This window comes from Triturus cristatus, chromosome 6, assembly GCF_964204655.1.
Source record: "Triturus cristatus chromosome 6, aTriCri1.1, whole genome shotgun sequence".
Taxonomy (NCBI): domain Eukaryota; kingdom Metazoa; phylum Chordata; class Amphibia; order Caudata; family Salamandridae; genus Triturus; species Triturus cristatus.
In genome coordinates, this window is record NC_140589.1 from 264810805 (window position 1) to 264837346 (window position 26542).

Sequence of the window (26542 nt, forward strand, 5' to 3'; positions counted from 1 at the left end):
AGGTAATGAGTAACTGCTGGTGGTACTTTGGACACAAAATTACTTATTTTGAGATGTCTCTCGACTCAAATCTCTTTACGTTTCAATTTTATTTTATTTTTTATTTAATGCGATTTTATATAGCGGGGAACATTACCCGAAGGTGTCAGAGCGCTTCACAAAAGAACCAGTTGCATTACATAAGCACTTTGGATTACATGAGTTACATGAGAGATACAAACAGAAAATACTGTAAATGTACAAGTTGTAAAGTCACACAAAGAGGAGATACACACAGAAAAAAATTGCAAATGTACAGGTTGTAAAGTCACTCAACGAAGAGATACAAACGGATAAACTCTACTCATAGGAATGGTAGTAAGAAAGCTCTACTACATATACTAGTGGTTAGAGTTATATATAAATATATATATATATAAATATACAAATAGTAAATTTACTCATGATTACATTTTACCAGCGATTAGGCTTGGGCAAATAAATATTACATATTTACAGAGTGAACGGAGAAATGTATATCAATGGGGAAAATCAAGTCCCCAATTTTGTTTCTTTATAAATATCCCCACCAAAGTTAAAAATGTTGTCATGTGTGTACAACAGAAGAATGTTCCATAAGACTGGAACACAAATAAGGGTTAGAAGTGCCAGAGTCTAGGACAGACAGCTACGAGTAACACGTGTTTGATCGATTGGTACCGGAGGAAGTAAACAATTCTCTGGTCTATATGCAAATAAAACTATAGGCAATGAAACACATTGTGCAGCTTAAAAAACACAAGAACCGACTAAATTGAGTAGTGTTATGTTTCTCTCTCCATTGAGATTCCCGTGCAAAGCAAGCGTTTCGTTTTCTATCTCTCTAATAACAGATATCTTGGGCGCTATTTTCTCACGGAAGCTACAAGACATGTAATCTCGCGAGGCTTCGGCCATCTTTGTGTCAGGCCGTCAGTGTTGCTATAGTTCCCTTTACCCCGCCTTCAAAAAGGCCTGCATTACCTATGCCACCCATAGCACAAATATCCAATGGTTGACCACCTCCCGTTCATCAAAACCATCCCTGCCATGCCGCTCTCTTTGTGAGAAGCATCAAGTTCTCATGTATTTATTATTAGGCGTACTATTGAGTTGGAGTTCCCGTTCCAAAGCTATAACGCTGTGGTACGAGAGCACACCAGCGATCAATAAAACGCGTACGTAAAAGATGAAAGTTAGTTACAGTTCTCTCATTGTGTTGCTGAATATGCTACCACATTCATTACATCTCAAAGCAATTTGAATATGCATTTTTTTGATGTAAAATGCATTTCTTTTTTTAAAAAAAAGACAGACTAGAAGATCAACTCTTTAAATAACAGGTTAATGGATTATTGAGTACCGATGTTTGTATCAACGTGAGGCTGCCTTGTTTCTATTCCAAAAGGGCGGCCAAAGCAGAGAGAGAAGAACAAATACACAAAAGACTGTTCAATCCTTGTCCGTCTTCTATCTTCATCGCTGCCTCCTCCTCTGTTGGTGTGCGTCATCAGTAAGCCGGGCGCAGAGGCCTCCACCACCTCCTACTCCGAGATCCGGGCGCTTATGTGACGGGCGTCACTTGCAGGGTGAGTGTTAGAGGCTTTATTTGTAAACCTGACCCGTTCCTCTGGTGTCGCCTTTGTTGCCCTTTTCTTTTAGTTGCAGTGCAAACGATTACGACAAAAAGTAACCAAAAGGATTGCGAAGCAGCCCACACTGGCAGGCTTCAAACATCGCGCTGTAATTGTGTTTACATGTATAAAATGGTGGGGTATTTGCGCCCTTGAGAGTGAACTGTTTCTTCTTTCACGTATCCCTTTTCTTATTCGGCAGACTGTGCCCCCCTTTACCCCAAAGAGCGTTCCTAATGTAGCCACTGTGACATACTTCGCAGTCAATCCCAGTTTTCCTGCAGAAGCATAAGTGCTGCAGTAAAATCAGCAGCAAAGTATACAATGTTAAATATGCCAACTAACTGCCCCTTATAACCAGTGGCCTTTGGTCCATACCGGATACAATTAAGAGAACAACAAGCCAATATCATTGGTACGTTTGTAATGATCAATTCTATTGTGTGATAAAAGATAAACATGAGCATCAGTTTTACACACCTTCCTCTCCCCATAATTTCTCGACGTTCTACATCTATGCAGTATAAGGATTTTAAAGTACACGTCTTGTAAAGAATATTCCTCAACCCCATTACAATGTGTTGCCTAAAGATACATTTAGTCAATTTTAGGTATTCCAGGAAAATTATGATTCTTATTTTGTCTCTTTGTGATCCCAGCCTGGTTGTTTTACTTAATGGAGTGCGCTGCATAATAGGTTAGAAACCCCCTACTGCAGAGGGTTGCGGATGTTTAACTAGATGTAAAGATATCTTCCAGGGCAGTGCTTCCCAAACTGTGGGTTGGGACCCACTGGTGGGTCGCGAAAGTCCTAGTCTTTATGGGCGCAATATTTAAAATGAGTTGCCTTGTTTATGCACCAGGGCAAAATTGCTGAAGATAGTTCCTAAGACCAGTTTTAAAACCCTTCTTAAGTATTCCCAAGTAAGACTAGGGATGATTTTTCCTTTATTTGTTGCTACTGTATTTTTACTTCACAAAGCCATTTCAACAAAGAATGGGCTCGCTATACACGATCATACACAACCATACCATATGTATAGGACTTTCAAAATTAAATTGAGAAATATGGATGTGACCTAACAGCCAAGGCTGCTGACTTTGGATCTGGGAATCAGGTTTGTGTCCCGTCGTTGGGTTAACCCTTTGATTTCGGGTAAATAACTCAATCTACTGTGCTTTTAGTCAAATTAGTTGACTTGCTGTAATTTCTGACTTTGACTGGTGCTCATGTAAAGTGCTCCATTATCCCTTGGACGGTATAAACTTGTGCTAATACAAACTACAGAATAAATTCAACAAATATTTAGTCCAAATTGCACCACTTGGCCCCGTTTTAACAGAAAAATTGATATGAGGCCTTACTCTGCTACAGAAAAGGTTTCTCAAATTTGCTAAAATCACTGGTACCAACACCGAGATTTTTCAGAAGTCATGTGATTTTTTTTTTCTGAACGGGTGCAACAAGTCAGCACCCCGCACTGAAAATTGTTCCAGCTGCTGAATTCAGTGCAGTTCACAATCTGCAACTTTTATGGAGAGATATATATTGTGCCCGTAGTCCGATATCGAAGGGCATGGTCAATGTCATTACTTTCACAACCAATTTCTGCTATTACATAAAAAAATCACCCCTACCTCTTGTCTTTTAAAGCAAGGGGGGTCGCGAAAGTTTGTAGTTAAAACAAAAGAAAAACAGGTCACAGTTATAAAAAGTTTGGGAAGCATTGTTCTAGAGGTTTTCCCACAGAACAAGCAATGCTAGCCTATGCCTAGAGACCTTTCCCAGAACTCTTAGCTGCAGTACACAAGACAGCGGAGGTGAAAAACCTTGTCAACTGTGATATGCACAGCTACCCTTCCATTGTTTCCAATGATGAAGCAATGACTTTTGTGGCTGTTCAACTTTGAGGTTCATTAAAAAGATTGAAGACATCTACTATGAGTTTGATTGTTTCAATCTTGCCTCTACAATTAGGAATTCCAGAGCTCTCAATCCAGTCTATTTATAAGCAAACTGGAAATAGCTAAGACTCCTAAGGGGAATGCAAAATATGTGAAATATAAACAGGAGCTAAATCGCTCACGTGGATTATCTTAACGTTTTTTTACATTCGTTTTTCAGAAATCTGTCAGTGTTTATGCCACTTAAGTTAAGAACATTAATATTTGCCCCCATAGGGACGCTTTTCAGCAGCCATTTTTAATTGATACCGGGTCTGAGACCTAATGTGGCCTGGCTCGCTCACTGCCCATTGACAAGCATGCTTATGAGTTTTTCTGATTCCCCTAATATACTCCGGAGACTAACATGTCCTGATGAGTCCCCACATCATGTATGGGTACACAGATGAAACCTTCAGTAAGCACTGTTATATTTGCAAGTGTACTTATACGTTTTGCGTTGTTCCATCCTGCACTTGTGAATTGTACAGCATGCCATGCGTGTTTGGATGTGGTGTTTGTATAGAATAACGCTTGACAAGGATCAGAGGCAAAGATACAGTCAACAAATGGTTGAAGAGGTAGCTGTGTACTGGGAGCAGAAGTGGACTTGTAGCTGCATCATGATGTCTTTTTTTATTTTTTATAAGGATATGTGTCTTCAGCTCTTTCTTAAATTAGAGCAGAGTTCTGACATTCCTGGTGCATACAGGGATGTTGTTCCAGATCCTGTGTTAGTAGATGGAGGAAGCTTGTTTCCTTTTTTCCACTTTTCCCCCCACAATTGTGATATAGGGCATGATTAAGTACAATTTAATCTGGTCTCCGTTTTTTTGATGCTATTCATACACATTAAGTTATGTTCACTTTGAATGATGATGCCTACCTGTGCTGAAAGCTTTTTTTCCCCTTTCCTTCATAACCAAGTACTGTGACTGTCGAGTCACCCATGGGATTATTTATCTTTGTGTTTTTACTGTCAACAATGTTTGCATTGCATACTTTTTTGGCAGCTCTTGGTAATAGAAGTACTGGTACTGTAGGGATGTTAGACTCCATTTGGTGGTTTAGTGTACTTTTATTGAATATTGCAGTGGTTGCGGGCCAAAGATGTATTTTTTGTGAAAATCTTTTGTCACAATTGCACTTGAGTTAGGCAGTTGCATTCTGCAGTACAGTCTTCATTTCTGTGGTAGTTGCTTGGCTAAAGTTTATTATAGTTGACTAGTGTGTTTAAGTGGATGGCTTAGCTAAATAGCAAATCTGAAACTGCAAACTATCCATGATAAAAGTAAACCAAGCATATGCTACTTGATTTCTAGTATGCATTTTTAAATTTGGATTGCTGCTTTAAATAATGGTATTTTTGTTGGGGCAACTGTGCAGTCATAAATTCATAAAATAGCAAGAATAGACAACGCCACTAGGTCTGGATTTACTACATGCAAACATAGGCGTGTTCAAGTGCAAACTTAGACATGCATCGGTTTGAATTAAAGCCATAGCTGTTGACTTTACCTTTGCTTTTTATAAAGTTAATGCGGTGTATAGAGCTCGTCCGAGCTCTTTTCGATAAAACCAAGTCGGAAATGTATAACTTGCTTGAAGTGCAATAATTGCAAAGTCTACTAATAATAGTATTCATACATACAGAAATCCTGTCTACGTTGCTAATACATTTCTTTACATCCTAATTTGACGTGATGTCCTAGAGCAGGTTAGTGAAGATCTGTGTAGATTTTCACTAAATCCACTTAAAGTATGCATACATTGAATCTATATGGAAATCAAAAACATAGTCATTGGCTGTCTTGAAATCTGGCATGTGTTCATCCCTCTTGGATCTACTCTCGGCACATATGGTCTGGAGCAGTGGTTCATAATCTTTTGACTTTTGTGTACCCCCAATTAATCATTACTGGAATTCGGAGATCTCCAGTGAATCATTATTGGAATACAGGGATCCGCTCTAAGTCATTGCTGAAGTCTGGGGACCTCGGCCTAAGCAATTCTGAAGTTTTGAACTGAAAAAAATAGACAAAAATATGGACTCAAACATTCATCAAATGCACAAATTATGAAATATTTAATTTAATACACAACCAAATGTAAAAAAATCAAAATGTAAACAGAAACTGAGTTTTTCTAAATTCAGCTTAGGCCAATTGTCATTGCTTGATGCACTTGCACTGCTCCCACAAGTCAATCTGTGAAAACCAACTGAATTTTTTATTTTTCCATTTCATTTTTCTTCACTTTTACAGAATGTTGCAAAATGTTAAATATTACATTTTGTTTTTTTAGTTGTGTACACTTTAATAATCTGTTATTTATTATTTAATTTACTATACGTTGCAAACCCTCAGGGGCCCTTGGACACAGGTTAAGAACCGCTGGTCTAGAGGCTGTCTTGGAAACAGCAGACTCAGGATTGGACGCCAATCTTGGCTTTCCCCACTTGACTACATTTTTGTCATCTGGGGCTGAATACTTTCTCTGTTTTGTTTTCTGTCAAACATTGACAGAACTGGTTCGTTTCATAGTTTGTGCTAAATGTCAAGATTAGTTCTTTCATTCAATGTAGTCTACCCTCATCCTTTAAACTCACCCTAACATATCATCTGTTGACTCACTCATTGACACCAGATTAATCTGCAGCTGCGCTTGTCTGTGTGCACCTTCCAGATTGTAGAGGCTAGCATCAAATGACTTGACTCAAAGTAGGTTATTTCTAATATACATATTTTTTGTGAGCAGTGAAGCCTAGGTTAATTCTTTCCAAAAAATGTAAGTATTACTTTGCATTTCTCACAGTACTTATGCAGTGTAAAATGTTGCAAGTGAGCAAGCAAACATTTCAGGGGGTTGCCGCTCCTTAAGGCCATAGTAGAATTGTGAGAAGAAGAAGGTGGATAAAGCTAATCATTTTTAAAATTATTTTATGCTTGCACAATAACATATTTAACATTACCGACTTTGTAATGATATTCACCCGGTTTTCTCTTTTAAATGTAGATTTTTTTTTTCAGCAATATTTGTAAATCCCAATTTGTTTTTAGAATCACTTTTGTGACCTGTCTGAGGTGGCCGTAATCCTATGTTACACAAGAGTTTTGCAGCCTTATGACCATTCCTTTGCCCATTCCTGATCGAGTATATGTGGGGGCTAGGCGATAAGTCTGCTCCACAGTTTGACTGCTTCTCTGCCTGGAACTAGTTTGTCAACAGGATAATATTTTGCACAGTGTGAGTGCGTGTGCCATTGTTAAACGAAGCTGCACTTTGTTCCAGATGATGGGGGCATAGTAAAAATGGTTCTTTTTCCATTTTATTTTTTTCCATGATGATCTGTTCCAATAGATTTTCATTTATGTTTGATATTGCTGCATCCAGAGAAGTACACTTTTTCAGCTGGACTGTTTGTTTTGTTGGTAGGTATGACCTTGCAAGTTATGCTAATTGATATGAACGTGATGTGTTCTGGTAATTGGAACCTTAGAATATCTTTGACGTTGGAAGGTGATGCGGTTGTACTGGCATTGCCCGATAATAAAACTGATAGCTGCTTGGAAGGAGGCCTTTATTGAGGTTAGGGAGAGTATTCCTTGCCAGATTTTCATTGGAAGCAAAAATGTAATGCAAATTATAAATCCTATTTAATTTTGAAGAATCTATTTGGTAAGGAAGGGATTCCGTTGTCAGCTACGGGAGAGGCTTTAAATTATGTATATATTTCAAAGCGCAGCTCAACTTTATGGTTTCGTTTTAATTTGCACCTCATTTATAATCCTGACAATCTGTTAAAGAGTTAAGCAGACTTTAGTCTATTTCATCTCTCCTCTGATATCACTTTCTCACTTATGACACCTATAGTTGTCACTTAAATCCAGGTCGCTTTTATTACTTACAAGCGAGTCCTATACCTAATCTACAGTTTCTCTCTTATTCCCTCTTAGGTTTCAGTAACTTTTACATACTGAGCTGAAGTTATGTGAGCATTTACAATTTATTCGCATACATCTTATTTAACAGTTCTTGAAAGAGTCAATCGGAGAATGAACTGTGAATTGTAGGCTCTTTCAGAATGTGGTAACAAGAAGACAAAACAAGTCTATTATTCGATTAAGCCACCTTTAAAAATAAATTAGAGTGTATTCTTACCTGGCGATCACATTTCTGCACCAAAACTAAGTATTTGCGTGCTGCTTTGTGATTTCTTGTTATTTTCTGGCTCTATCTGTAGTGGAGTTAGAAGCCACCATCTGCACGCCCACAGCTTTGAAACCTTATTCCAGATCACAGAAGGTTTCAGTGCTTGTTCTAGCAGGAAAATCGGGCAGAGTAGATTAAGGGCCAGAGTCATAAAAGTCTAAATACATATTTATGAGGGATAGAATGCCCCCTCACTTTTAAGAATCTGGCTTTTGTTAATGTCTACTTTTGGTAGTATTAGGATTTGATCGACGCAATGTTTCCAACACATTTTCTTTCTGACAGCGATCTATTTTGCGAAGTTGCTTATTCGACACTGCCAGCTGACGGGTTTGTATATTAGTATGGTTGTTCCCTATTAAGCTTTTCCAAGTCCTCGGTTGGTCAGATAATTCACTTTTGAGAATATTTCCTTAGTGTTATGTATTGCCACTGGATTGTAACTGTTTTGAATACAGGATCATTTTAATATATTTGATCTTGCGGTGTAAGCGCTATTTGAAATTTATCAAGTTGTCAAATAACCATTAGTCACTATGCATTTTCTTGACTGGTGGATTTTTGCTTGTGCACTCAAATCTCTTGTTTATTGTGTCAGGACACTGGTCCTCATCGTGAGGCAATTTATTCAGGGCAGACCAAGCACTGTTCATCATAGTTTCAAAGATGTCTCTCTTTTGTGTATAAATCAGACTTGTTCACACATTTTGATGGTCTCATGGAACTGAGGATTTGTCAGACCATCTAAATGAAATAGTTCTACTGATTGGCCTTGCACACATCGTGTAAAAAAGCCCTAATGCAGGGCACATGTGACACTCCTCCTCCTGGCAAGAAGAGTAAGGGTCGATGTTGTAGGAAAAGGCATTTGGATTTAGAGACGCCTCATCATTGGGTCCAGATAAGATGAAGACCAATGGGAGTTGCTCAAGTATCCTTCCTGAGGCATGCAAGAAAAGGACAAAAGAGGTTTTGCAGTATGGCAAAATAATTTTCGGTGTCAACATTTGGTCTGCATTGGACGCAGCTGTCACATCCTTCAGACAAAGTGAACACCAGCATTCTTCTGTGCCTCTGTGCTTGGCTTAGAGTATCTGGCTTCTGTCATGAGGTTAACCAACACCTTGTAGGTCTGTCATTTGATGGTGAACACATCTTTGGGGCTCATATGACTGAGATATTGGAGAAGATTAGAAAAGGCACATGCATGGCGAAAGCTATGAGGGTCCTGCTGGAGCAGAAACTGATGCCTGTTGAATGCTAACCTGCGCAGCATTCACATCCGTGTTCACAAGTACTGTGATTCAATCATCAGTCGTTTCCAGAAAGCCAGCAGTCAGCTCAGCAAGGACAGTGTGTTAGGTGTTACTTTCATCGTCATGGCATGCTAAGGCAGCAGGAGCTAGATAGAGTACTCATGCCAAAAAGCATTCTCCTGCTTGTTTCCCCAGACTTTCCAGCTTCTGTTGGAGGACGTCTGCGGTTGTACATTCTCCAGTGGCCAGGTATTGGTGGCTCAGTGGGTGCTTTCCACCATTGCCCATTGTTATTGTCGTCTAGAATTTCTCACCAACCCTCTCCCATTCCACCCCCATCCCCATACCATAGCAGCAGCAAGGATTAACTCCGGCTCTAGCTAGCAGAGGTACGTGTGCTCCTTCTCAAATGTTCCATAGACGTGTACGTGGCGCATAAAGGGGGCCAAGTAACATGCTTTTTATTTCCTCATCCCCAAAAAGGTCAAAACCTTGTGGCCAATACTCTTTCTATGAGCGCTCACCTACTACATTGTGTCCAATCACTTCAAAATGATGACTCTTTAGGATGTAATTCTGCTACTGCTGAAGGAGGGCTACATGGTAACCCACAAACGTATGTGCTTTTACTTCTGCATCCCCATTTGTCTAGCTCATTGACAGTACCTCTGGTTCGTGGTAAATGAAGTTCATTACCAGTCTATAGCCCTAACGCTTCGAGTCTCACTATTGCCCCAAGGTCTTTTTACAAAATGTCTAGCAGTAGTTGCTGCGCATCTTAGGCGCAACCACATTTATGCATTTCTGTACCTGGATGTCTAGCTAGGAAAGAAGAGCTCTGTTATACCCTACTTAGTTGTATAACATGTATTCCAGCCCTGCTGCCTCTAGCTGCTCAGCCAGAGTGTGAGTTGGTCATGGAATGTTGGTGTGCCTGTGATGTGTGGGTGTCTGAGTGGATGAGTGTTGGCAGTTAGAGATGGGCTGAGCAGCTAGGCAGGCTGCTCCTGGTGGGGCTGGTACCACACCTGTGCTGGCTGGATTAAAGACTGATGTAACCTGTACTGGAGACTGAATAAAGAAGACTTAATAATACATCCTGGCTCCAGGTGTCTACCTTCATAGGACACAACATTATTTTTGCGACAAGCGGACTTGAACCCTAGAGACTCTTGGTACAGCACAGAAACAAAGGATCTACAATGAAACTTGAAGAGAAACCAAGAGATCCCACAAGTAACTACATCTGCAAAGAAAGTATTTCCAGGCAAGCCAGCCCCAGCACCACCAGTGTCCTTCCAACGACAGCCCCAACGAACAGTGTCACCACCAAATGACATTACAGCCTGGGAATACTACAGCCACATAAAGGATTACAGTGAGTTGGAGGAGTAGTTCAACTACAACCGCATTTGGTGTTCCAGCCACAAAAGGAAGAAAAACACAATTTGGGATTCTTCATTAAAAAGATGTTAAAACAAACAGCGTGCAGTTGCTGCACAGAAGGAGATTGCAGCAACAGATTGTTTAAAGAAACTATGGACCTGCTTCAAGTTTGTCAATCTCAGGATGTCTACACTAGAGGCGCCTGCTCATGGACAACTCTTGATGTCCCACTTTGTCATGTTTGTACCAGAAGCTACGTGGGTGCTCACTTGCGATACACAGTAACAGTGTGACTTTGCTGAGAATAGTGTTTTTCCTTCACATGAGAAGCTCTGTTGCTGGTGTTTTCATTGGATTTTGCTCTACTAGCAGCACGATAGATATATGATGCTTGGGAGTACTTGGGACATGCCTTTTCTACATGTTGTGCGGCCGGATAATGCTGAGATTAGAGAACTTATGTGGTGAGCCAAACTTTGTCTTTTATTTTTGAGCCCAGTTGAGATTTTGTCACTGAATGGTATTCAACTGCCGCTTTCATCTTTGAACTGGGCACGAGCTCTGCCTACCGCGCGGACCCTTAGCGTGTCAACTGTTTTTCAAAAGACTGAGGCGCGTGTTACATACAGCACGCGCAGTCTTACCTGAAGTGTTCGTCCTGCGATGTCATCTGGTATTTCTTCCGACGTTCCAGGCTGCTTGCGTGGTATTCCTGCTTCTGGACACCTGCATGCACGTACGCGCCGTGAGCCTTCCGGCACCGCGTCACGTGCGTGCAGCCATCTTGGGTTTGTATGCAACAGTTTACATTGTTGATAATTTTTCCTGGTTGTATGTGCCAACCACGTCTGCCACGCGCGTTTGGTGTACATCATGGGCCTGTTGCAGTGTTCAATTTTCCACACCGGATGTCGTGGAACAGCTTGTGGGATTCTCGTCGTGGGATCCTTTTGATGTGACTCTCCGTTTCAAGTATGTCGGAGGCAATATTTATTGGGCCTGTTTTGTACACTATTCCTGTTTCCGGAGCCAGTCAACTGTATGCACATTTGATTACACAGACCACGTGAGTTGTGAGGACCAGGAGTATCATTTTGCAGCACAAGCTTGCGATCATCTTGGTGAAGATCTGTTTTTATGGTGTTCTAGATCCATTGTAAGGTGTTCATATTTTGTTAATGCCTACATTTTTTATCATATTGCTGTTATTTAATTATCTAACAGGTCACCCTGTTTGGAATTGCTCTGGGGCTCTCTTCTCCATCTTACGAGACTGTCTTTTAGTAGAATGTAACGTGGGCGAATATTGAAGTGTACCTGTGTGCACAGATTGGTACAACTTTGGTTGTTTTTGCGTTCCCTTTTCTTATGGCCGTTGTCTGCTCATTGTAGAAATTTCGTGTGAGACTTAGCTCCACAGGTGGTGAAGAGACCAGTCTAGCAATTTGGTTTGTGTTGTGTTTTCTCTTCCTTGTGCAGGGAAAGTATTCTCCTACCACAACTCGGGTGAGAGATCGCTCACCAGCGTGTCCCTTGTGTTTTTTTTTTTTGTTAGGTGTATCATTTGATGTTCTGCCTAGAGTGTCGTGCATAGAAACTAACGTAGTTCTATTCTTTAGCACATTTGTTGTCGTGATGCCACAGAGCTTCGCTTTACTAAGGATTAGTGTTCATTAGTTCTTGTGGTGGTCATCACAGTTGGTCCCGTACCCATAGTATGGATGTGGGTAACAGCCCTTTTCTCATTTACTTTTGTTACTCCCACGTGGGGGTATGTAACGTCTACATGGAGGTTAGTCGTGGGATACATTTCCCCATTACATTTCACTGTTTGTTGTTCCCACATGGGCGTATGTAACCTCTTCTTGGAGGTTAGGACATGGGTTAGTTCCCATACTTTTACAGTACCTAGGTTAATCCTTGCGCTGGGTTTGGATGTTGGTTTTTATCCCTGTTACAGTTGCTCGCAGTACAATTGTACATCCCTTCACGGGTGTTTTTATGGGTGACGACCCATTTACTTTTTGTTTCCCTTTCTCTTGGGATTGAAGTTGCAGGGTATGCTACCTTTCGCTACTCTACGTTATGCTTTTTGGCAATTGTGTTGCGGGGTCTTTTACCCTTTGCGTTCTAGTACATTAAGTTACAGTGTATTATTTTTTTGTATCTTTACCATCCTTTCTTGCTTTAATGGTTCTTTCTCCTGCGATGTTTTGTCTTGATTGCTGCATCCGAGAGACTTGTACCATTATTCATTTTTCTTGTTTATAGTTCTTGCTTGATGTTATATTACATTCATTTTTCGTTTTCTTTGAAGAAAAAGGGATAATGTTATACCCTACTTAGTTGTATAACATGTATTCCAGCCCTGCTGCCTCTAGCTGCTCAGCCAGAGTGAGAGTTAGTCATGGAATGTTGGTTTGCCTGTGATGCGTGAAATGCCTGGATGTCTGAGTGGATGAGTGTTGGCAGTTAGAGGTGGGCTGAGCAGCTAGGCAGGCTGCTCCTGGTGGGGCTGGTACCACACCTGTGCTGGCTGGATTAAAGACTCATGTAACCTGTACTGGAGACTGAATAAAGAAGACTTAATAATACATCCTGGCTCCAGGTGTCTACCTTCATAGGACACAACAAGCTCTGTGACCAATGACTAGCCCACATTGTACAAATGATCCTTCTTAACAAATTAGGGTGTATGATTGGTGTCAGAAATTCACACCTATATCCTCTACAGACTCAGGCACTCTTAGAAGCATGGGCCTTGAGGAATCTACTTTCCCTACTTGTTGTGGCGAGAAAGATTTTATCAGGGCGTGCAGTTTTTAGAACCTACTGGCCCGTTCTGACGAGAGAGTTCAACCTGATAGAAAACAGGCATTGTGTTGTGTGAATGAGCAATAAAAATGCCTTTAAAACTTGTCTTTTTATCTTGTCACACTTGCTGTGCATTCAAAGACAGAGGCCAGCTTATGCCTTCCTAGAAATTGCTGCCTATTTTATCGTGGAAACTGGTGTTTATTTTTCGTTCGCTGACTGGAAACTTAGAGGGTTTTGTAAAGTGAACTGTTTGATAATCGGGCTGGGGTACAGGGAGTGTAAAATGAAAGACTGTAGGATGTCAGTTTTTTTCTAAACAGCATTTGAGTAGTTTCTAAATGAAATGTACTAATATTTGCAAATATATTTCCTTAGTCAGGAAAACACTTTGAAGTGTGAGCTAAACAAAGATTTTAATGGGATCAAATCAGATTTTAACACTTTACTTGGTGATGCGCAAATGATTAATATTGTCTGTAACCCTGATTTTCACACATTACTGTTTGTATCCCATATGATTTTTTCAGTGAAGTTGCATGCCATTGAGAAAGTTTGTGGCCATTTGAATATAAAATGTGTTGCCTGTAAATTACAGTGTTGTACCACATCATGCTTTAATAATGTTTTTTGTTAGTAAGAGTTTTTAAACAAAAACTTGGAAACATTCTTGTTCCACCCTGATGGCAATGCTATTAGTGAACTAAGAGTCAAGTCAGGGTTCATATGTACCATATGTTTAGGCTACATTCTTAATATACATGGTGCAAAAGATTAGTACATTAAATCAAACAAAAGAGATTTTGCACAGCAGACATGCTGAATTCGCATATTTGAAGGTGCTCTCATGAAATAATGAAGAAAAAGTTAACTCAGTGAAATAAAATGTTTGCCTAGAATCGCACACTTTGAGACTAGTTTATGGGTCAAACGCATTAGTCAGATTGAGTAGATTGTTCAAGTTACTAGACCTGCAGGTCTAGTAACATTTTAATAATTTTTCAAGGCCTGAGGAAGAGCACAATGCAGTTACTGGAAAAGCTTCCACTAACGAGTGATTCCTTTTCAGAGGCTTCGTCCCCTTTAGCAGATGTTGCATGCTGTGACAGAGAGGGCGATACTGAAGTTCTTAGGAATGATGGCATCATGTATTGCTGAACGCCAGTTTACACATGCGTCCTTTTCAGCAGGGTCATGCTAAACAATGGCGACTGAAGTAGAAAGATCTAGTTTTGGTGGAGCACTGGGTTCAGCAAAAACTGCAGTGGTGCAACAAGAACAACTTGTTACTCAGCAGGTCATTTCTCGCCCCACAATTGTAGGTGATCATGAAGACCGACACCTTCCTCATGGGTTGGGGTGCTCACTTGGGCATCGTCACAATCCGGGCTAGTGGTCTTCTCTTTCCCAAGAACATCTACACATTAATATGCTGAAGCTGATGGCAGTACATCAGTTAGATCTTCACGCCCTTTATACATGAATTTGCTACAAGGTTGTGTTCATTCAAACAGATAACATGACTGCAAATACGTTGTACTACATATAGAAACCTGGGAGTTTCTCAAACAGACATTTTTGCAGTCCTCTGCACACCCTTGAGTGAGAGGTCAAGATGTAGGTGCTCAGTAATTGCCCCCAATTGTGGGGCTTTCCAACAGTCGAACAGTTTGCCTCATACGAGAACACGAAATGGCAACATTTCACTTTCAGGTGTCCTCACCTGCGTAATGCCCTATTGATCTGCTGGTTAGGGATATTTACATACGATTTCAGCAAATCCAGATGTCTTCAGGAAAATGAAGTTTAAATGGGAGTGGGAGCGCACACCTGTTTAGTATAATAAACTGTATTTTCAAATTGTACTCAAAGGTGCAACAATGTTACGCTTGCTGTCAGGTCAAGCGTCTGTTTCTTTAAAAGTGTCTGGGACTTCCCCACCCATTTTAACAAAGTTAAATAGGTTTTTCAATGGAGTAGCAAGTTCTTTTAAAAATACTTTATAAAACTCTATAGGGAAGCCATCCTGCCCACACGCTTTTGCCCCGGCTGTTGATTTAATAGCTGTAGAGATCTCAATAGGTTGTATTTCCCTTTCCAATTCGCTATTCCGATTATCCGATAATTTAGGGACGCTTATATTTATAAAATATTCCTGGATTTGCTCCTCCGTCACCAAGTACTCAGTAGAATATAACTGGCGAAAATGATCCACAAAAGTCTGTGAAATATCGCTGTTACTAACTATTTCTTGGCCAGTTTGAGGGTCCCATATTTTAGTTCTTATAGCTGATTCTTGTTTTTTCCTTGTGGAATTTGCCAAATAACTGGCTTTCTTCGTATACTCTTTGTTGGAATATACGTGAGTTGCAAACCTCTTCTAAAGTAAAAAGGTCCCTCAATGCTGTTTTAGCCTGCTCGTATTGATTTGTAAGAAGTTGAAGCTGGAGAGCATATTCTTGATCCACTTCAGTTTGCAGTTGAGCTATCTTAGTCCTCCGGGCGCTGAACTGTGCAGCCGTGTAAGCTATTATCTGTCCACGGGCTGCTGCCTTAAACCCCCCCCCCATACTGAAAAAGGGGCTATCGTTAATCAGAAAGTATTCCAAAGTCCATTTTCTGAATTTCTGAACCCAATCCTCATTTTGCAAGAGGAGACGATCCAGCTGCAACCTGGGACGTTCCCTACCTTTTCCCCCAAGCAACATCTTGAATCTGGAAGGATCTAGAAGTAAGAAAAAAATCTATTCGAGATGCCGTCCGAAATCTGTGTGAATAACATGTATAAAATTCTTTGTCTGGATTAACTTCCCGCCAAGGGTCCACCAATTGATATTCTTGTATAATGGTTCCCATTATTGTTTTTGTATTTGGTTTTAATTGTCTTTTATTTTTATTTGAAGTATCTTTTCTCAAATCCTGTATATAGTTAAAGTCCCCACCAAATACCACCTGTCCGGGGGATCCTATCAAAAAATCATTAATTTGGGTCAGGGGTATAATATCATCTGTAACAGGACCATAGTAATTTATAACATTTAACGTTTTCCCCTGTAACTTAGCTATTACCCATAGCCATCTCCCATGTACATCCCTATGGATTTGTTTAAATTCCCAAGGAAGGTTACTAGAAAAATAAATTGCTACCCCTCTAACAGCGGAACCCGACGACGCAAAAAAAACCTTTGAAAAAATCTTAGGTATAAAAAGATTTGGAGAGTTAGATTTCAAATGCGTCTCCTGTAAAAACAAAACTTGGGGATTTAAGGAGGATAGCCATCTAATAAGAGCGCCATATTTCTTTCTATTTAATATCCCATTAGTATTGACTGATAGGATCTTGCATTTACTGGTATCCATATCTAACCCTTTTATATGTATTTCTTAGACTATTCGAACCTTCTGCTCGTGCTCTTTTTCCTGCTGTAACACCCTTTCCATCCCAAAAAAGAAGAAACCCACCCCTTTGAATGTGGATAAACCCTACAACCCACGCTCTCCACATTCCGCCCCTCCCATCTGATTTCCTGGGTGTCATGAAAGTACACCCTAGGTAAATCCGTTCACCCCTGATTTTCCCCCCCCCCCCCCCTTCCCGGGGGGGAAAAGAACAAAAAACGAATAACATCAAGTACTCTTAATTACGATTGCCAGTTATCTATCAAGAGGAATTTACATTCTCTGACCAGCCCAATTTATATCTTTCAACTTACATCTTTAGGGAGAACATCCTAAATATTTGTCATTGCTACTATTAATTTCTCTATTTATTCCAATAATTCAAGCACTAGCCCAATCTGAGATATCCTTTAACAGAGCCTGAGCCTCCTCAAGATCTGAAAACATAAAAAACTTTCCTTTAACTAAGACTCTAAGTTTGGACTGCTGAGCAATCGATGCTTGCGCGCCATGAGCTTTAAACAGATGCAAGATTTTAACAAGTTCTTTTCTCCTACGCGCAGCGACAGCAGTCATGTCAGGAAATATGCAACACTTATTAGTCTCGTTCACAGGAAACTGTCTCTGCTGGATTGCTCTTGTCAAGATTCTCTCCTTGACGCAAAAGTCAGCAAAATTCAACAAGATAGTTCTTGGTATTGTGGAGCTAGAGAAAGGCTGTGCGGGGACTCGGTGAGCTCTTGTGATGGTAAGGTCGCCCTCAAATTCAGGCAAAACACTGCTTAATAAATGAGTTCACCCACTGTAGAGGTTGGGAGCCTTCAATTCCTTCAGGTACCCCAACAATTCGAAGATTGGATCTACGAGAATGATTTTCAAGCTCCTCCAATTTGTTCTCTAAATAGTTTTTCTTTTTCGCCGCCTCTTTTGCCGCTCCCATGGCCGTATTCATTTGCTCTTCCAACACGGAGATTCTAGCCTCTGCCTCCTGTAATCTTATAGGGAAGCTGGTCATCGCTTCCTCAATATCACCCAATCTTAAATGAAGAGCAGCAGTTTCCACTTGCTGCGCCTTTTTCATTTCCCGTATCTCTTCCAAAATTAGGTTCAACATGTCTCTAATATTTAGCTGGTATATTTCTGTTGACTCTATATTCTGGCTAGAGTTGTTTTGTGAGTCGTCTGTGCCGATACTTGGACTTCCCATCTTGGGATCTATCTGCACTGTTGTATCTTCTAACATAGCATGTCCTTTAGGTCCGACTTGAGGCTGAGAATGAAATAGTAGCTGAAGCTGGGGCTGGAGCTGTGAGGTTATCGTATTCCCAGAGATTTCAATTGTATTCCTTCTAGCTGCTGAATCTGTTGAGTCTTGCGAAGGATCTGACCTAGAGATCTTCTTCGCTACTGCATTCGAGGAGGTTGGTGACATATGACATGCTGCCAAAGTTTGTGCTTGAATTAACTCCAAATGCTGCTGCTGGACTCCTAAGTGATCTATTTCAGGATTTTGTAGCATTGCTACCTGGTCCTCAAGAGCTTCTGATCCTGTCTCCTGCAGTGAGGCTTTAGGCGATCTTATAACCAAGCCTGAGTTTAAGGTCCGTGAGGAGGGTTGGGGGTATAAAGGCTGTAAAGGTTGTGAGATGGTTCTCTTTACGAACAGCGGAAACTCTTTAATTTCTTTTACCTTTTTATTTAGGTCATCTTGTTGTGAACAAATTATTACAGCAGCAGCTTCCGATTGTTCTAATATGTCGATTTGACTGGTTATTTGACTGGTCAGCCACCAACACCGCTGTTTCAGGCTGCCGCTTACTTTGCGGAGAGAGAATGGTAAGGGAGGGCTCTTCCTCTGAGCTCTCAAGGGTGCTGTCGAGGCCGGGGGAAGTGGAATTATTTTGTTTTTCTTTGTCCTTTGCAGTCCGAAGTGCAGCTTTTTTAGCTAAGGCCTGGCGTGTTTTTGTCTTAAGGCGAGCCGCAACATCTGCTTTGCTAGATTTACTAGCAGGATTTCCTTCCTTCTGGGGCTTACCCATTTTTTCCCCCTTTCCTCACTTTCAATATTTTGTGAATTTCTGTCCCAATACAGCTCTCCCTTAATCTCCCTTCGCCTTTTTATTTTTTTTTCACTTAACTTCAGTTTTCCTGTTTTTTTTTTTTCCTTTTCAAATGAGTCTTGGACAACATTTCTCCATGTTTTTTTAACGTTTTTCCTAGACAACCTGTTTCTGTCCATCTCCTCCTACCCTCCTCTTCATCTCCTTGTTTCCGTTTTTTTTTTCCTCTTCCCTTTAGGCTATTGGCTTTAGGCTTTTGGCAGCGTCGCTTCGTTTTAAAATTATGCTGTGTAGCTATCAAGCTACCTCCCAGCGGCTGCTGTCACGAAAGCGGGCACCAGTGGGAGGGGGGGGGAAGGCCTCAGGAAGCGCTGCAACTCCAAGCCGATTTCACCACCGAAAAGGGTGCGAAAGAAGATTTCTTTGCTGAAAATTCTACGTTACTATGTGCCTCGCAGACCCTTCCTCACACGAAACCGGGCTTCGTGCACCATGTACCAGAAGCAGAACGCCAGCATTCCCCCATGAAAGCAGCTCTCCGAGGCTCTTTCGTTAAAAAAGATAAAAACCCGGAAGATGTGAATTCATATAGGCCCATCAGCCTGCTGAATTCTGACTATAACATTTTTATGAAGGTATGGGCAGAACGTTTTTTACCAGCCGCCCAAGAAATAATTCATATAGATCAAACCGGCTTTATAGCCGGGAGATCGATGGCGGCTAATACCCAATTTTTAATATACGTACTGGATTATTTTAATACAAACTCCATTCCGGCTAGTATTGTTATGGTTGATGCGGAGAAAGCCTTCGATCTGGTTAATTGGAAAACTTTGTATTTTACTCTGGGTCGGTTCGGGTTTCCTGCACAGGTAGTTAATAAGTTAAGTAACATTTACCAGGGGGCTATCGCCCAGGTCATAATTAACTCTAACTGTGCAGGAGCGATTAAAATAAACCGTGGAACCAGACAGGGCTGTCCGCTCTCGCCACTACGTTTAACTTTTTTTATAGAACCTCTGGTTTTAAAGATTCGAAATAATGCTGCTATCCAACCTCCGATACCCGGCATGGCTAAAGTTAAACTGTTTGCCGACGATGATATTTTATATTTGATTCCTGATAGAAAAAATCTCGAAATAGCTCTGAGGGAATTTTCTGAGTTTGAACAAATAGGCGGCTATAAAATAAATGTTAATAAAACCGAGGTTCTAGCTCTTAATACTGGTTTGAACTCTTTTCCATCTTGTTTAAAGAAGCAAGCTATAAAAAAATGATCCTATAAGATATCTTGGGATATACGTATCTAATCAATATCATCAGCTATTTGAATTAAATTATATAAAAACGAAGGGTAAGATCAAGGAGCTGTTAGAACAATGGACATTACTCCCCCTTTCGATTGTGGGTAGAGTTTCAATGATAAAAATGTCTATACTTCCCCCTGCTCATCTTTCTATTTTCTAATGTCCCGAGCAAAATAAATCAATCTTATTTCAATGAAATTCATACTTTATTCAGGGAATTCATCTGGGGTAAGAAAGCTCCGAGGGTGAAATTAAGTGTGGTTCAACTACCCATAACACAAGGAGGCTTAGCATTGCCCCATGTGAGAGTTTATTATGAGCCTGCCTTTTTAGATTTAGTATCTGGCTTGATAAGATCTAATTTTTTTAGTGACTACTTTTTTATAGATAAAATGACCCAAGAAATCGGTTCTCTAACTCAAGTGTTTTTAAAAACTTCCAAACTACCAAAGAAAACACGTTATAAGACTTTGAAAGATTTTTATTTAAGACTTCAGTCCTTTTTTAAAAAGATGAGCTCATCTGGTCTCCAGTTCCTAAAATTAAGAGAATGTACAAGTCTCGGCCTACAGTTGCAAATGAGACATATAAGTATTTGGGAAGGCTGTGGATTTTCCAAGTTAAGGCATTTTATAGTTCAGAATAGGCCGATCTCCTGGCAAGAAATAACGGCAAGGGTAGAAGGTCATCGAAAGCTGACTTTTCTTGAATATTTGCGTGTTGTTCATTTCCTAACAAACACCAGTGGCTTCTTGGACACTCCTAATCAATTTATGGCAACCCTATATGGGGCCAACATTAAAGGTGTGGGAAACTGGTATAGGTTGCTGCATAAACAGGGTCAGACTTCCGTGATAGAGATCCATCTGGACAAAATAACTCGCGAAACTGGGTGTAGGCTGACTACTAAGGAGTGGGAGTCCATGTACCTTCTTGGAAGTAAATCTTTGCGCGCCGCAAATTTTAAAAGGATGGCCTTCTTATCACGTTGGTTAGCCTATTTAACTCCGGCCGCTTTAAACAAAAGATTTCCTGCCGCACAAAATAGGTGTTTTCGCTGCCAAACAGATGGTGAGGGCGGATGGCACCATATTTTTTATGCATGTCCAGGACTTAGGTTTTTTTGGGAGGAAATTTTTTCGGATATTGGGCAAGCAATCGGTAAGAACATTTTGTTTGAGGCCGAAGCTGTCTTATTTGGGATTAGTAGCGACGAAAGGTGGTTATCCGAAAAGACTTTCCTATTTATTTCATGTATGGTGGCCCGTTCCCTAATTTTGCAGAATTGGAAATCTCGGGAAATACCTTCCCATCTGAAATGGTACAATAAAATGAAAAGGACCAGAAAATTTGAGGAAGCTTATGCGAAGAGAGTAGGGGCCATAAAAAAATTCTAAAGAAATTGGAAGTTTCTTAGTGAATTGGAAGAATTTAAAGAGAAATCATAGCACTTGAGTTGGTTAACTAATGTAGCCGCTTTTTTGACCTAGCACTTTTTTCATTGCACTTTAAAAGCACTAGCACTTTAATAGCTCTAGCACTTTATAGAATGTATTTTGCACTTTGGTTAATGATAGGAGAAAATGTTAAAAAGGAACTTAAGTACACCAGGAGCTTTTCTTAATGCTGATGTGCCTTTGGATAGATTTGATACTTGCTCCATGAATGATAACACATATTTGCTGCTTTTTTTTTTCTAGCTTCTTGCCACTTTTTTTCTATAGGAACTGGTTCTCAATGTCAGTAAGAATGTTTTTCAGTCTATTACGTATTTCTTGAACCAAGGCTCTGCTCAATAAAATTCTTTTTTTTTTTTTAAAAAAAAGGTCAAGCGTCTGTGATTTAGGAAAAGATTACAAGCCGGCAGGGCTGTGTGCACTGTGCAGGGGGTTACTATAGACCCCTTGGACTTTATACAAAATTCTTGTAAGGCATAATAGGTGATTCAAAACATAAATAGGTTGGTTGCATTATATTTGTATATATGCATCAAATTTCCTCAAACCAAATTAATAAAAACATGACCGTATCACCAGTACATGTCATGTTACTTAAATAAACATAGCATATAAACATTACATCATGCTAGTCACATAAATCAATGAACAAGATATTTGAGAAAAAGCCCAATGCATTTTGGGACTGGCACGTCCCTTCGTCAGGGGAAACCTGTAGACAAAGATATCAATATTACAAGCAACATCAAAAATGATTTTATAATGTTTTCTTAAAGAAGGACAACGTGTGGGTGCCAGTTCGTAAAATCACGTGAAGCTTTAATAAAGCTGTGCTTGATTGTTGTGCTGATATTATTGCTTCACCCTTATGTGGTTAGTAATGTGCTAAATTGCTGAAATTCGATAAATGTTATGAAAAGTGTACTGTTAGTTTGTGAATAAGAAAATAAATAAATAAGACATTTTGGGGTGAGCTTAACAAATTAGAGACTAGAAAGACACGAGGTGTAAAGTTGTACCTTAGGTCTCAAAGATGTCAGGCTGGAAAAAAGTTTCAACCTGAAAGCTAGAAACGAGAAAAGGTGAAAGAAAGTGGTGAAATAGCTGCAAAGTGAGCGTAGAAGCTGTTGTGAGAGGAAAGAGGACTGGGCTCACCTCGAGTTTGTAGGGAATGGTATGGCTAAGCAATGCTAAAAAGCTGGTGAGAAAGTGCGGGATAGTACAAAATATGGACTGGGTCATAGAAAAAATAGTCAAGGACGTGGCAGCATGATACTGCAAGAATTTGAATGGACAGGTGACTGCTAGATAATGGATGGGGTTAAAGAGGAAAGTCATAGAGAAGTACGAAGAACGTCACAAATGAAAGATGAGTGATGAAAATCTATTACAGCGAGCAAGCTGATGGTGTCTATATAAATGCAGGGAAAATGCAAGGGACAGTGGCATAAAAAACTGCCTGATAATGCTGAATATTGAAGCATATGGTTAGACGAGTCGACATGTTCAGGAAAAAACTAAATATGTGGGGGGGATGAGAGATATAAGTGATAACCACCACCATGAGTGTGAATACGTTACAAGATACAGGGTGTTGGTACAAACAAATATTTGTTAAGTCGGACATTACAAGAAGCAATTCATATCAAAGCGGTCATTAAGCCCTGCGGGAACCGCAGTGTTTAATTTTTTAATCCAGAATATTTCCCTTTGAAGTAGAATTTTTGTAGCGTCCATGCCTGGGCGAACAGTCGATCTTTCAATTACTTGAAATCGCAGTTGGGATATTGTGTGTTTAGAATCATCCCAATGGGTGGCTATACTATATGTAGTACTTTTAGTTCTAATCTTTCTTTTGTGTTCAGTTATGCGGACTTTGAGTTTCCGTTCAGTTTTGCCCACGTAGGCTTTACTGCATGGGCACTTAATACAATAAATTACATTAGAGGAGTTGCAATCACTCGTGTGGTTAAGCCTGATTTAAGTACCTGACAATGGGTGAGTTAATGTATTGCCAACTATGACATTGTTGCAATGGATGCAGCTGATGCATTTTTTGGTGCCTAATCGGTCTTCAGCTTTTTGGGTTTTTCGTGGTGAAGATAATAGTGCTGGAAGATTTTTCCCTTTAGTGTAGGCAAAAAGGGTTTTTTCATGAAATAGTCCATTGAAGTCTTTTTCGTTTTGTAGTAATTCCCATCGGTTAATGATAATTGTTTTTAATCGTTTGTGAAGCGGTAGAGTATCTGGACACAAATATTGTTCTTTTATTTGTCTGCACGTTTCTCTTTTGGAATAGTTCTTGGCGTGGTTTAGTTAATGCCTTGTTGAGGAAATCTTGTAATTCACATGAGGGTAACCCGTGCTTGAAACCGTTGTTGATATTCTTGCAATTTGTTAGCGCAGACGCCAGGGTCTGAACAGATCCTCCGAATGCAGATAAATTGAGAATATGGCAAATGATTGATCAAACTTTTGGGGTGAAAACTAGAGTAAGCCAGGGTGCTGTTCCAATCGGTAGGTTTGTTGTAAACCGATGTGTCAAACTGGTTAAGGGAGGATTTCCTGATCTGGACATCAAGAAAATGGATGGTTTCTGTTTGGATGTTGTATGTCAAATGAATATGAGAGTTTGTATCATTCAGGGTGTCAATAATATATATGAAGGAGTGTTCAGTGTCGTTCCACAGTAAAAATATATAATCAATATAAAGGGATATTTTGCCACCAAGCAGTATTTGACATTATTTTTTTTTTTTTAATGTTTTATTGATTTTCACCCAACAAACAACTTACATTGGTCTCATAACCGTACATCGACTTCCTGATTTCTTAATGTCGCATTTCTTTGGCTTGGCATACAGATAAAACTCAATGCCATTGTCCCCCATCTTCCCCGCATACATATCTCCTTATGATATGCATTGTCCGATTTTTTTTTTTTTTTTTTTTTTTTTTTTTTTTATATATTTTTTTTTTTATACCTATAGTCAGGTATGCTCCCTCTGCGAATCCATATGCCGCCAGCTCGTTCGATCAAGGCTCCCATCTAATCTCGAAACATTCCCACCCCTTTGACCCTCTCCACCAGTGTGTTCGACATTACCATCCTGCTAAAGTCATGCACTATGTAAGTTGGTCACGGGCATATAGCTCCCTCTCTCGCTGGGTTGGCCAACCGAGTCGGCGTCTTTCCTAAGTCCGCTACGATGTCTCCTGGAATGATGAGGTACCCCAATACTGTCTCCCTATTCAAGGCGTCCCCACCGGCGTATCTAATGATTCCCCATCCGATTCTGGTTCAGGTATCTGAAACAGTGCCACCAGAGCTTCCCATGCTTGGGCAGCCTCCAATGCCTTCTCGCAATTAGATCTCCTAGCTAGCTGGAACCGTACCATGCTCTCGCTTGCTGCCCACCTTGTTAACTCTGCCTTCCAGTGCTCAACGCTAGGTCCTTGCCTGGATTTCCAATTCTTCGTTAATTCCTTTTAGCTAGTATCAGTCCTAGGTCCACGAATTTAATCGTGACTTTTTTCTTGTTCGTATGAGGAAACCAGTGTAGCATGCATGCTCCCATGTTTGGATCTATCTGCCTGTCTGTCACTCCACATAAAATCTCAACCACTTCCTCCCAATATGTTCCTAAATACAAGTGATGACCACCACCATGAGTGTGAATAAATTACAAGATACAGGGTGTTGATACAAACAAATATTTGTTAAGTGGGACATTACAAGAAGCAACTCATATCAAAGCGGTCTTTAAGCCCTGCGGGAACCATAGTATTTAATTTTTTAATCCAGAATATTTCCCTTTGAAGTAGAATTTTTGTAGCGTCCAAGCCTGGACGTACAGTCGATCTTTCAATTACTTGAAATCGCAGTTGGGATATTGTGTGTTTAGAATCATCCCAATGGGTGGCTATACTAGATGTAATACTTTTAGTTCTAATCTTGCTTTTGTGTTCAGTTATGCGGACTTTGAGTTTCCGTTCAGTTTTGCCTGACGAAGGGACGTGCCAGCCCCAAAATGCATCGGGCCTTTTCTCAAATATCTTGTTCATGGATTTATGTGACTAGCATGATGTAATGTTTATAGGCTATGTCTATTTAAGTAACATGACGTACTGGTGATACTATCATGTTTTATTAATTTGGTTTGAGGAAATTTGATGCATACATAAAAATATAATGCAACCAACCTATTTATGTTTTGATTCACTTATTATGCCTTATAAGAATTTTGTATAAGGCCCAAGTCTTCTATAGTAACCCCTTGCACAGTGTACACAACCCTGCCGGCTTGTAATCTTCAGGAAAATGAAGCAATCACCATTGACATTAACCCTCATGGCTCCCAACTGGGCTTGACCGAGAAGGCTCTCCCTACTTCTTGATATGACCCAATTCCACCCCCCCCAAAACAAAGGTCTGCCGTTAGTTTATTCAGATCTACCCACACATCAGGGACAGTAAGCACACCCAAACCCTTTGGGCCCTCAATATTGTTACTTGGCACTGAGGTTCTAGACTCTGAATATTCACATCTTCCTGTAGAATGCATGTAAATTATGAACAGTGCTAGAAAGCCTGCCACATGAGCATCTTATGCAGCTAGACGGAAGTGTTTTGTTTGACTTCTGTAACAATCTAAACCAGAGATCTCCAACCTTTTCTGTAAAAAGAGCTACTTATGATCAATGAAAATGATCATAAGCTACTAATAGTATTAGTCTTGTAATACTGACCACATTGGGCAAGATTACATTAGAGGCCACCACCTATGCAATATTATGAGCAGTGTTCACCTTAGTGCATCAGTCAGAGTTGCCAGGAGTAATGTAAAAAGGCTTTGTACTTTAAAATGCCTTTAATTGATACTACATAACATGCATAGCTGCAATGCTCATTGCTCAGATGTAGTGATAATCTTAAGTCTCCCCAGTGACCCATAAATTATCACTCAAATATCTTTAAAAGTATTTTGGAAACTCAACAATGTTTTCCAAACATCCGTTTGAGTTCTGAAAATAAACACATTCTTATCATGAATT

At 40.1% G+C, this 26542-nt stretch overlaps 1 protein-coding gene across 2 annotated transcripts in view; it reads left to right on the forward strand.

The window, feature by feature from the left end:
• The first annotated feature begins 1487 nt into the window (after positions 1 to 1487).
• Positions 1488 to 26542, forward strand: part of PUM2 (pumilio RNA binding family member 2) — an 886789-nt gene continuing 861734 nt past the window's right edge. For both annotated transcript variants that reach the window (XM_085610624.1, XM_085610625.1), the window contains exon 1: positions 1488 to 1607. The gene's annotated coding sequence lies outside the window, so the exon portion shown is untranslated. The remainder of the gene's footprint in view (positions 1608 to 26542) is intronic.